The sequence below is a fragment of the Artibeus jamaicensis genome, unplaced genomic scaffold (genome assembly GCF_021234435.1).
Source record: "Artibeus jamaicensis isolate MK-2021 breed Jamaican fruit bat unplaced genomic scaffold, CSHL_Jam_final scaffold_474, whole genome shotgun sequence".
NCBI classification, from domain to species: domain Eukaryota; kingdom Metazoa; phylum Chordata; class Mammalia; order Chiroptera; family Phyllostomidae; genus Artibeus; species Artibeus jamaicensis.
The window spans coordinates 12,415,830-12,427,615 of NW_026522046.1; the positions used below are offsets into that span (position 1 = coordinate 12,415,830).

Here is an 11,786-nt window from a genome sequence, read left to right on the forward strand (position 1 = left end):
TCCTGGATTATCCAGATCAGCCCAATAAAATCATAAAGGTCCTTAGAAGTGGAAGGGAAAGGTCGATTATTGGGTCAGAGAGATGTGAGATGAGAAGTACTAGACCTCCTGTTGCTGACCTTGAAAATGGAGGAAGGCAACCATGAGTCAAGAAATGTAGTAGGGAAAGACCCACAGTTACAGACAGCAAGAAAATGGGGATCTCAGTTTTACAACTGCAAAGAACTAAAGTTGGCCAACAATCCAAATGAGTAGAAAACAGATTACCTTGTAGCACCTCTAGAAATGAATGCAGCCTGACTATGTACTGATTTGTGCCTAGTGGGAACTAAACTGGACTTATGACCTACAAAACTGTAATAAGATATGTTTTTTTAAAACCACTTAGTGAGTGATAATTTGTTACAGGAGCACTAGGAAACCTGTACAGAAGAGATCCCCATGCTTCATCAAAATTCCAGTGGTGTCCATGACTCAAAAAAGGTTAAGAACTGTGCTATTGTTTTCTTTTTTTAAGATAAAAATTATTTATTTATGTTTAGAGAGGAGAAAGAAGGGAGAAAGAGAGGGAGAGAAACAACGTGTGGTTGTGTCTTGAGCACTCCCTATTTGGGACCTGGCCCAGGCATGTGCCTTGACTGGGAATCACACTGGTGACCCCTCCAGTGTGCAGTCCAGTGCTCAATCTACTGAGCCACACCAGCCAGAGAAGAACTGTACTATTGTTTAACTCAATATTATATTCCAAAGATCTTTTGCAGGTTAAAATCATGGAATAAAATAACCAATGGTCATTAAGACACCCCAGTTTTTGCCATTGAAAATAACAATTCTATCTATATTAATAAAGGCAAAACAATTATACTAACCTTATGCTATTCACTTCCAACTTGGTTTCTTTGTTTTCTAACTCCAGATCCATGACTGATTATGACCATTTTTTCCTCAGATATTATGCTGTATATGTAAATTTAGGCATCTAACCAAAAATGGCTTTTAAGAAATTGATTGCCACAAGCAATCAATTTGAATGTAAACTTATATCATTGAAAAAATGCATATGGGTGGGAAGGTTGTGCCAGCAAAATCTAATGAGGAAATTGATGTATTAGAAATATAGAAAAGTAATGGCTTGCTCTGAGGATGCTTCTTAGGTTGGAATAAATTATGTTTTGTTATAATCTCAGTATCTCTTCAAAGAATAACTATGAAAATGTGTTTCAGAGATAAAGCATCATCACTGTGTATTCTTTATGAGAATACATTTTTTTAAAAGCAATAATCAGAGGACCATGAAACTCTTTAAACACGCAATAGAATTAGAGCAGTAGAAACTTAATTTGTGAGGCTTCTGTAATATTGCAATCTTTTTAGCAGGTAATAGAAAGTCTACAGGCAGTTATGTGAGGAGACAATACTTGGAAAACAGATCTTAGAGTTTTTCTTGGAATATACTTTTTAATTAGTTTTACTATATAGCACCTTTCTTTCTAGTAGTTTACTGAAATGCACTGTATCTTTTATTCATAGCTTTTTGTCCCCAGGATTGTGTAGCTCAGCATCTAAAAGAAAACAATATTGCCTTTCTAAGCATTTGCTTCTAAAAGTGGCAAGTTTAGGTGAGAAAAGATGCTATGCCATTAAAAGTGACATCTTGTCATCTTTCAATCAGTTTTCAAGGTAAAATTCCACTCACTTTAGATTTTCCAGATAAAGACCTAGTTCTGTAAGATATTTTACTGCTTTATCTCTCTGTGGTTCACTTTTTTCTCAAATCTGAAAATCTCAAAAGTGTTTGGCATTTATAAATGTTAACTTGTTTCAAGCATTCATTCATTCATTTATTGTGCATTCCATTCATTCAACAGCATTATTTGCATACCTGCCTCATGCTAGACTCAGTGCTAAATTCTGCACATACAATGATAAATGGGACTCTGTCCATGTCCTCAATCTAACAGGGAACCTCCTACAAATAGATACTTAAGGTAATATGATAGCCTTGTATCAGAACCTGGAAGATGCTCTTAAAGAGATACGTCCTCTCTAGCTAGTATTTAAGACCCTAAATTGCTTCATATTTTGTCACCCAGTATTTACTACACTGATCTGCTCCCTGTTCTTAAGTCTTTTTAATAAAATGCATTTTTCTTGTTTTTACGTTATTTTTCTTTATTTTATTTAGCTCTCTACTATGCACAGGGAAAGGACATTGCCTGTTAGCCAGCCCAGTCCTATTATTTTGATTTGGGAAAGGGTGATGATAAAAAAAAAATCAGGCTTGGGAGTCACATCTGCTTTTGAATGCTGAACTAGGCACTGAATAGCATTTTTATTTTATCTTATTTTTTTAAACAAAAATGTAATTTACTTGTCTTATTTACTACATGATTTGCTATACAGATATAATTTTTGCCTTGGAGTTTAAGGCAGTTTCATTTTTTTTCACCAGTTATTTTTTTCTGATCATATACTTAATTACCATCTTCTATTTTACCTGTATTTAATTGATCATTTATGTTTTATATGTTTGTGCACTTGAGAACCACATCTTCTCTGCATTCACTGAAGCCCTGTAATATAAAATGTCATTGGCTTTATATAGTTGTATAATACTGATCACAGTTTTGAAAGTCTCTGTGAGCATAAATCTGGTTATGTGGGATCCTTCTAAAAGGTTCATGGTCATTGCACTAGGATTCAAAAACTCACCAACAGCCTTTTCAGCTACTTCTTTGCTTATATTTCTAACCAGGGCAGAAATAATGGCTCTGTTTCTCACAAGTTCTGCAACTCTCTTCCTTTGCGGTTGGCCAATGCTAGGTAACTGTTCCTTGGAGTGAAGCACTACCTATCCCCTGATGGTGGTGTTTTAATCCAATGTGTAACCTGAATACTGAATAGTCTCCACTCAGGTTAGCAGCTCAAACCTCTGAGCAGGTCAAATGTCTGACACTGCTGAACCAGTTGACACGAACATGACGGTGATCAAATGTATGAATGAGCTTGTGGATTACCACTCAGTTCATACGGGCCTGATTATGGATATTATTCTCACATAGAACAGTCTGAGACATTGAAGCATCAGAACTTCCACCTACATTTGTATTACATGTTTCACAAGAAAAGAATATCTTTCTCTGTTAACAGTATAACCTAAGTACTTCATGGTGTCAAGTAGAAGTTTGATGTGTGGTTTTGTCTGCAGAGTCTTCAGCAGCATGAACTGGCATTTCAGGTTGTTGGTAAAGAAGCTGGTGAGCCAGCTGCTGGGAAGACTCAGCTCTGGAAGAGTGGATGTTGCAGCTGCTGTCTAGCTGTCGAGCTGTGTAGAGTGGGACCAGTAAAATGGCATTGGTCCAGTCAAGATAGCATGAAGTATACAAAAAAAATACAGTCACTCATGTCAACAAAGATGGCTGTCAGTCAGCTATGACACTTGGGTTCAAGAAGGAAACTACTTCAGTCACACAAGACATATCTCTCAAGGAGACCCACCTAAGATACCTGTACATGTGACCAGAACAGCCATGTCTGCAGAGCAGGACCATAGACAGACAGGCTTCTGGGGAAATTCCCCACTTGCCATCCGGTGTTCCAAGACACTTACAAAGAAACCCAGCAGGATGGAGTACACCACTCCCAAGGGTATAACTGAGGCAGGCTCAAGACCACTGCTGAGACCATTTTCAGTTCTTAAGGCCAGGATCAGACATCCATGCAGGCACTGAAGGCTGTCTTATAGGAAAGACTCTGTTGCAACACATATGTTCATGACAGAGGCCCAGACCCACCCAGAGCTCTTGCCAAGCTATCTGCCGAGCTCACTGCTGCTTCCTTCCACCTCCTATGGCCAGGGGTGAGACCTGGGTAGCCTTTTAACATTAGACGAGTTATGTAAACTCTCAGTGCTCACATTTTCTCATCCACAGAATGGGGATGATAGTAGAACACCCCATATGGCAATGCATGTAAAGTGGCCGGTGCACAGTAAGTGCTGCACAAATAGTACACCAGACAATAGAACAGAGGCCAGCCCTTCCTTCAGTTTATAATTTAATGCTGTTAGTAAAAGATTTATTGTTTTTATTCCTCTTGCATATGTCTGCTAAAGACCTCTGTAGCATGGAGAAAGGGGTCCCTTAATAAAGGCCAGAGTGGAAGGGCAAGGAGGAATGTCTCAGATCATCAGTACTTGGGAAAGGAGAGATGGCGTTTGAGTTGCCAGGGAGTCTGGCTCTTGCTCATTCCAGAAGAATCCCTGGGCTTTGACTTTATAAGAGAATAGATCACGGGCGTGCCGTGTGGAAGGATCCGCAGCAGATGTTTTAAGTGGTAGGACTGAGATGATAACCTATGGCTTTCTGACTTGAAGGCTTGTATTTCTTCTCCTGAAACAAGGATTAGGCAGGCACACAGGAGAACGAGGCACACAAGAAATGTGGTAGCCACATGGTCTTCTTAAGGATTGGGAGGAAAAGAGATGTAGACATGAGGTGTGGAGTGTCATCGGTTGTCTGGGGCAGAAAGGATAGAGAACAGGGACTGCATTTCTTGGTGATTCTGCCGGCTGCTTAGCCAGACCCTGAGCACTGTTGATGTGAAACAGTCTGTAAGGTTCTTGACTGTCAGTGAAACCACGCTCAGCGTTGGACTTTAAACATGGGTGGATCTTAAGAGTAGCATGCTACGTGAAATAAGTCAGATGGAAAAGAACAAGAACTATATGACTTCACTCATATGTGGGATATAAAACAGAAAGCAACAAACAAAACAAACAGACTCATAAACACAGACAACAGGAAGGTGGGAAGTTGTCGAAGAGGGTAAAGGGGTCAAATCCGTGGTGAAGGGACTAGACTGAGTGTGGTGAGCACACAGTGCATTACGCGGATGTATTATAATGTTGTGCACCTGAAACTTACACAGTGTTTCAACCCACATTACCCCAATGAAATTAACTAAAAGAAAAAAAAGACTAAAATATTTTTAAAAACCATACCTGATATTTCACATTTATCCTGAGAGAGTATCAAATAGGTTTGATTTTTCCTCTCAGCATTGTGGTACCACATGGTCTTAAATTCAGATATGATATTAGAGGTTTAAAAAAGCATGCCATTTAGCATTCATACTAATGGGATCCTGTGGATGTTAAGGATCACGTAAGGGATGTTGAGATAAGGCAGAGTTCTGCACAATGCTCTTCTTATGCTTCTTTTTGCCAAAGGGCTTTTGTTGCTGTCAGGGACTGTTTCTAACTGTCTCACCTTTCTGCGTTCCCACGGCCTTGAGGCTGAAGGCTGTGGGGGAGCCAGGCTCCTGTGTAACTCACATGTAGGGAGTGTTAGACAGCCGGAGATACGTGGAGTTAGTTCTGTATTTAAAGATGTGATGGGACCTTTTTAAAAAACTATTTTAATCACTCGGAGGGATTTGAAAATGAATTGAATGCTGGTTTGTTATTTTTCCCTTACGGTTCTTTGTATGTCTTTTTAATGAGCACAATGGCTTTAGAAATCCTTTCTTTAGTGCCATTTATTCATTTTATATTTGGGAAGCATTCTAAGTATAACAATGGCACTTGGGGCAGTGCATCGCAGCTCTCTCCTCTTATCCTCCCCTCCACCCTGACTTAAACGGGAAGAAAAGAAAAAGCACCTGTGTGCCCTGCTGCTTTGTCAAGACACTTTGGCACGATTTAGTGTCTGGAATGTTGCAGAGCGCTGTACAGATGGACACAAAAGGGCATTTGTCAAATCTGGAGAGCACTGTTCAGTCAAGCCTCTCTTTTCCAACTCTTCACTGTGGAGTTTTCTAGAGAATAATTATGCGTGAACAGTACTCGGATCACATGGGGGACAGGCGAGGGGAAGAAGATTCTGGACATAAACAGCAGCTAAGTAGCTAGCATAAGAGCCAGCTGTCTGTTTAAATAATGCTTTGTAAATGTCTACAGGTAGCCTGACTAAACTCTGGGACTGTAGTTTATTTGGAGCTGCTAACTATCTCTCTGTACCACTGAGCTGTGGAGGAAGGAAGCCTTGGGATTTTCTTTTTAAACTGCTTCTCCTTTTTCCCCAGCAACAACTACAGCCATGGTTTTAAAAAACTTTATTTTCTCTGGCTCTTTTAACATTTGTTATGTGATTTGCTTTCTTTCATTATTTGCCAATCACAAATGATGCAGGAGTGTGTACACACACACACACACACGCACACACACACACTACGTCTGTTTTACAGACAAATCTCTTATTTTTAAATTCAAATGACTCTAGCTGCATAGTTCTTGCAGTTCTCTAAATTCTAATCTTAATTACCTATTTCCAATTGCAATCTCTAAAAAAATTCTAAAACAAAAACAACAGAGAGAAAAGAAATGTCTTTTTTTCAGGAGCCCCCCAGGGTGATGCTGTTGTGCACTAGGAAAGTACAGAGTGTTCACACATTTTGTCCAAATTAGAAAAATGTGTTACATCCTCTGGTTTTGTTTTTTTTTAAAGTGCAGGCTTATTATCTTTAACTTTCAGAAAGAGAGAACTGGAGTGACCGGTTCTGTTCGGGAATAAAAGATCTCCATTGTCACATGCGGTTGGAAACTCGCTGGCCAGGTTCCTGTGGTGCCTGGACAGAACTCTGCCTCCACTCTCCCTGGTCCTGGCCTAGCAGCTTTCCCCTGGTTTCGGGGAGTGTGAAGTAGTTCCCCCTCGACTTCTCGGTTCTTTTCTGTCTGCCTGGAAAGCATGTCCTCTGTTCACTGTTTTATTTTACATTTTCTTCAGTGTTTACTCTCATGGGCTCCCCTTTCCATACATCATCAAGTTTGAATGTGCCATTTTTATGGCTTCAGAACTCATTTTTATGCCTCCTGTCCTGACATCTCTCTTGAGTTCCAGGTCTGTATTTTTACATGGCTGATGAAATTTCCATCTCAAACGCAACCTGGGTAACACGGAGCTCACATCTTCCAACTCCATTTTTTTGACATTTTCGTGTCAATGTTATCCCATGTATTCAAGTCCAGCGAGCTTTGATAAGCTCTCTAAGATTTATCTTGACTTGTGCTTACTTTTAAAGACTAATTAAAACAATAACAAAATCATATTTTACTTTTTTTCTGGGTGGGTTTGAGTTCAAGGGTTTCTTTTGTTTTGCTTTCTCAAAAATTTTCCGCCTGAAAAGTTTTGTTTAATCACTTTCATGAAAACTGGTAATTACTTCAAAGTATATACAGGGCCCCACACAAATAATGCCCCCTTTGATTACAAAATCTTTTATTACATAAACCATAAGCATGTAATTCTGTAACACAACAACATCGCACTCAAGCACACCATATGACGTTTTAGGTGAAATGTTCAAATTAAAACTATAAATTATTACACCCATATTATTACCCTACCAACCACACTCAAGCAGGCGTTATTCTGCCAGACCGCTGTGCTTTCTAAATGCCTAAAAAGGTCTTGCAGGTCATTTTTGAAGTTATTTAATACATAGATAAAGAATCTGATGTAGATGGAAGTATACTGAGTTCCAGGCCTTTAGTGAGGCTATGCTTCTTTCTATTAAATATAATGAGAAAAGTATGCTTGGTAACTAATGATGTATTTTACAGCTCTCTAGGTGTGGTTACCTCCATTTCTTTATTCATAACATTTAAAACTTTTAGACCTAGAACAGTAACATTTGGAAATTGTATGCTCTATACTTGTAACAGTGCATGTTTCAAAGTCTGATCTTAGGCTTACAGAACTCACGTATATTGATTTCATCCAGTGGGTGAGAGCAAGTGCCCACGGGTCTCTTCACACTTTGTTTTCTGTGGGCAGAGTCACTGTCTCAGGTGTATCATGTAGCCAGTCTCAAATAATTTGCCAAGTGCAATTTTTGCAATAGTCAATATAACAATGAAAATTTAGCAGTGATATAAATTATCCTATAGTTATAAAATAACATGTTATAAATATATTTAAGAAAGACTTATCCTAGAGTTATCAAATAACATGATATAAACATTTAAGAAAAATTATAAAGTCATTTTAGAATGACTATATTATGCAATAAAAAGTAATAAAAGAATGTAGGCTCTGTGACTTTTAGAAGTAAGAAAAGTACACGTGGTTAGGTGAAATTTCTGTCAGTAAGCTAACAAAATTGATTCATTTCTCTAGATGAACATCTGCAAGGAGATCTATGCAGTGGTAGATACCTATTGGCTTATATGCAGGTAGTTCCTCATAATCCTCTGAAATGAGCTTGCAGTGATGATTTGTGGGTAATCTAATTGTTACTTTTCTACTACAGACAAGGCATGGTTCCTCTGAGAATTTTGAAGTGCCCTCTCAATTTTCCTTTATGAAAGTAAAATGATTGCTTGAGCAAATCTATGTCCATAAGAAAGTATCCTTTTATTAGACCAGAGTGTACTTTCTATGGATTAACTTGTTTCAGTCTTCCCTTCTCTTCAGGGGAAGGAGTTATAAAACCACAGCAGAGATGTCCCCCTTGGCTTGCATGCTATTAGTAAGGATGAAGTTTGAAAGAGGCTATTATCATGACTCTCATACATATATAAAAATAAATCCACGTGAAACATTTTATTGAACTCAATTAGTGAAGGAACTAGAAAAGATGTTAAAACTAATCAGTACAAAGAAGCATCTAAAGAGCACCTACACTATAAGCTCATCAGAAGGGCTGATGTAAGTTTGCTTAATGGAAGCCAAACTGGCTTCTTCAATAGTGGGAGTGGAATGTCAATCGAAGCTCCACTGGACGGAACTTATTTACATGCCTATAACCAAGAATTACTTGGGTCATTATCAATTTTTTGCAAGTTAATATTTGTACAAAATCACAAAATAGCTGAAGACAGTTTATGCTTCACTATGATTCTTACTATCTCTGCCTAATTGTACCATTTTCATTTCTCCAAGATCAGCTCAGGCAACTCAGTAATAAATGTGTACTGGAGAAGACCGTATCTTAAAATTGAAAAAGGAGTCTGCAGGGCATCAGAAAATGATCCTATTTGGTTAATTTTATTGATGGAATAAGACTGGGATGAGAGGAGGGAAGTGGGAGACATTTAAAAATGCATTTCAAGGAAAATAAATTTGGGGTTTTTTTACTTAGAGATTTGTTTGTTATGTATTTTTCCATAGTTACTAAAGTTATCCTAAACTATAGCAGGAGATTTATAATTGATATATTGTTAAATACTAATTAAATTGAAGATCCCATGATCCATACTTTTGACCGGTTTTATGACTTCACTAATGAATTCATCCTTTTAGTCACTGCATCATAAACTTTGTAAGTCTATCTGTTTTGTTTACTATTATCTACCTCAGACAATGTCTGGGGTGTAGTATCTACATAACATAAATTTATTCAATGAAATTGTAGTAACACTTTTAACCACCTAGTTTTTGTCTGACATTGTGCTAAATTCTGGGGATTGAAAATAAATACTTAAGTTACACTATAATCCATATTTTAAAGAAGTTCATGGTATGTTTCTCAAAGGAATTTGTCTCTGATTGAGAGAATTTCAGGCAAGATAATTAATTGAAAGGTGAATAGTTTATGTTAGTCCGAAATCACACCATGTAGGTAAATCTTTACTTCTTTTGAACATTTGGTTAATATTATCTCTATCAAGATCTCCCCACACATTAGGGATGTCACCCTGATAGGGACATTGGAGGTTCCTGAGATATAAAATATTGGCTTCAGTAGTTGCTCTTACTCAGAATTTCTCAGTGGCTCTTTACCATGTTTCTGAGTTTGACTTAACGAGCTTTCTGTGCAACAGCAGCCTGAGAAGTACCACAAACACCACAAATCACTGTGTGCCCGAATCTCGGTTAAGTACTTTGTAATCAAGATTTCATTTAATTCTTAAGTTAGTTAATAAATTAAATAGATTGTTACCTCATCTAATCCTATGAAGTAGGTGAGAGGTCAAGTATTAGGACTGTAATAATACAGCTAATGGTAGAAGAGTTAGGACAGGAATTGAGGGCTGCCTGAATTAAAAATTGTATTCTTTGCCACTAAACTGTGTAGCCTTCAACTCTAGAGCCAACAGGAAGAGAATAGGGCTGAGTCAGTATTAAGTGCCTGTGGGTAAGTGGGTTTCTCTGTGTGTTTGTGGGTGCATGTTTGTGGGAGGAGCAAGGTGAGGTTCTTCCTATATCATTGCACAATCAAGACAAAATGTGTATTATCCATTTTGCTGAGCTTTAGAATTCTCACCATCCAGGTTTCTGCTCAATGAAAAATTGCATAGTAACTCAAACAATTGAATCAATACTTCCATTAACTGCAACATGCACTTTGAAGCTTCAGATGGTGATTGTATTAGGTTTTGTAGATTTATTATCCTTCATTGGTAGATTCACACTGCTGTAGAGGGACCAATGAGTTTCTGAAATGTGTCTTGGCTGCAGAGAGGTCATTAAGTCGTTCACACAGTGCACTTTGGCCCTTGCACCCACCCCCAACCCCAAGAGTTCAGAAACAGGTGCTGGGTGCCTATGATCAAGCCTTTAAAACTTTTTATTTGTAGGACAGCTTGGCATTTTTCTTTTCAGCTTTCAAAATTTTAACAGCTTAACATTTGATGTTTTTTTCCCCCAGAATTTCTCCTCCTAAAATATCTACATTTCTACTTTCTTTATTTTTGCTTTTAATTTTGAATTCAGTGTGCTCTTCTGAAGTCATTTCCCTCCTCCTAATTAACCTGACTCTATTACACATACATGCCCTATTCTTAGCTTCCTTTTATCATCTACATAAATTACTAAAGTTATTTCAGCTCTATCTCAGACTTCCTTTAACACCTACTCCCCATAGTTCTTAGTTTCTTGCCATTGTCCCTGATTAGTCTCACATTTCTCTGTTTCTAGTAATGACCAGGCAAGAAAATAATTTTTTAAATGCTTCATTTACTGAATTCTTATTACTTAGGGGCCACTATGCTAAGATCAGTGCCACCATGAATTCTTTTGATTGCATCTTTCTAATATCCCGCAAATTGTGAACTGAAAGTTTAAAAAGTTGAATGTATAGGAAACTAGAATAAATGCTATAAAATGTATATAATTACTAAATTTTTAGAAATATATTTCATCTAGTTTTGGTCTAAGTTCTAAAAGAAATGTTTTGTAAGAAGGTAAGAAGTAATTACACAGATAACATTACAGAAAAATAACTATTTTCAAGAGTTTAACATTTAATTTTTATTTGATCTGTGATTACTCCAATATATTTTATAGATGTTCTTTTTGTTTTTAATTTTTCATTGTGAAAAATTTCAAATATTTACATAACTAATATAATATCATTAACTCTCATGTAGACATTCAATTTCAACCACTTTGAATGCATGACCGATCTTGTCTACCTATACTCCAAATCACTTCCTCCTTGCCCCTTGGAGTGTTTTGAAGCAAATTTCAAACATTGTATCATTTAATATAATTATTTCAGTATGCATATCTAAAGGATAAACTCTCTCTTGTAAACCAAAGGTATAATACCATGACCACCCACAAGTAAAATCATGATGTGATAGTCACTGTTCTGATTTCTTTATGTTTTTTAAAGTTTTACTTCAAATTGAAGTTTCATAAATTGAATTAGTTGCTATATTTTGTGCCTTTTTAATATGTAGGTTCTCTTTCATCCCCTTTTTTCCACCAATTTATTTGTTGAGGAAACCAACTCATTTGTCTAATGGAGTTTCCCACATTTGGATATGTGGATTGCATTCC

At 37.3% G+C, this 11,786-nt stretch overlaps 1 pseudogene; it reads right to left on the reverse strand.

Annotated features, from left to right (window-relative positions):
* Positions 1-2,597: 2,597 nt before the first annotated feature.
* On the reverse strand, positions 2,598-5,075 carry LOC119036512 (mitochondrial inner membrane protease ATP23 homolog; annotated as a pseudogene).
* Positions 5,076-11,786: the final 6,711 nt, after the last annotated feature.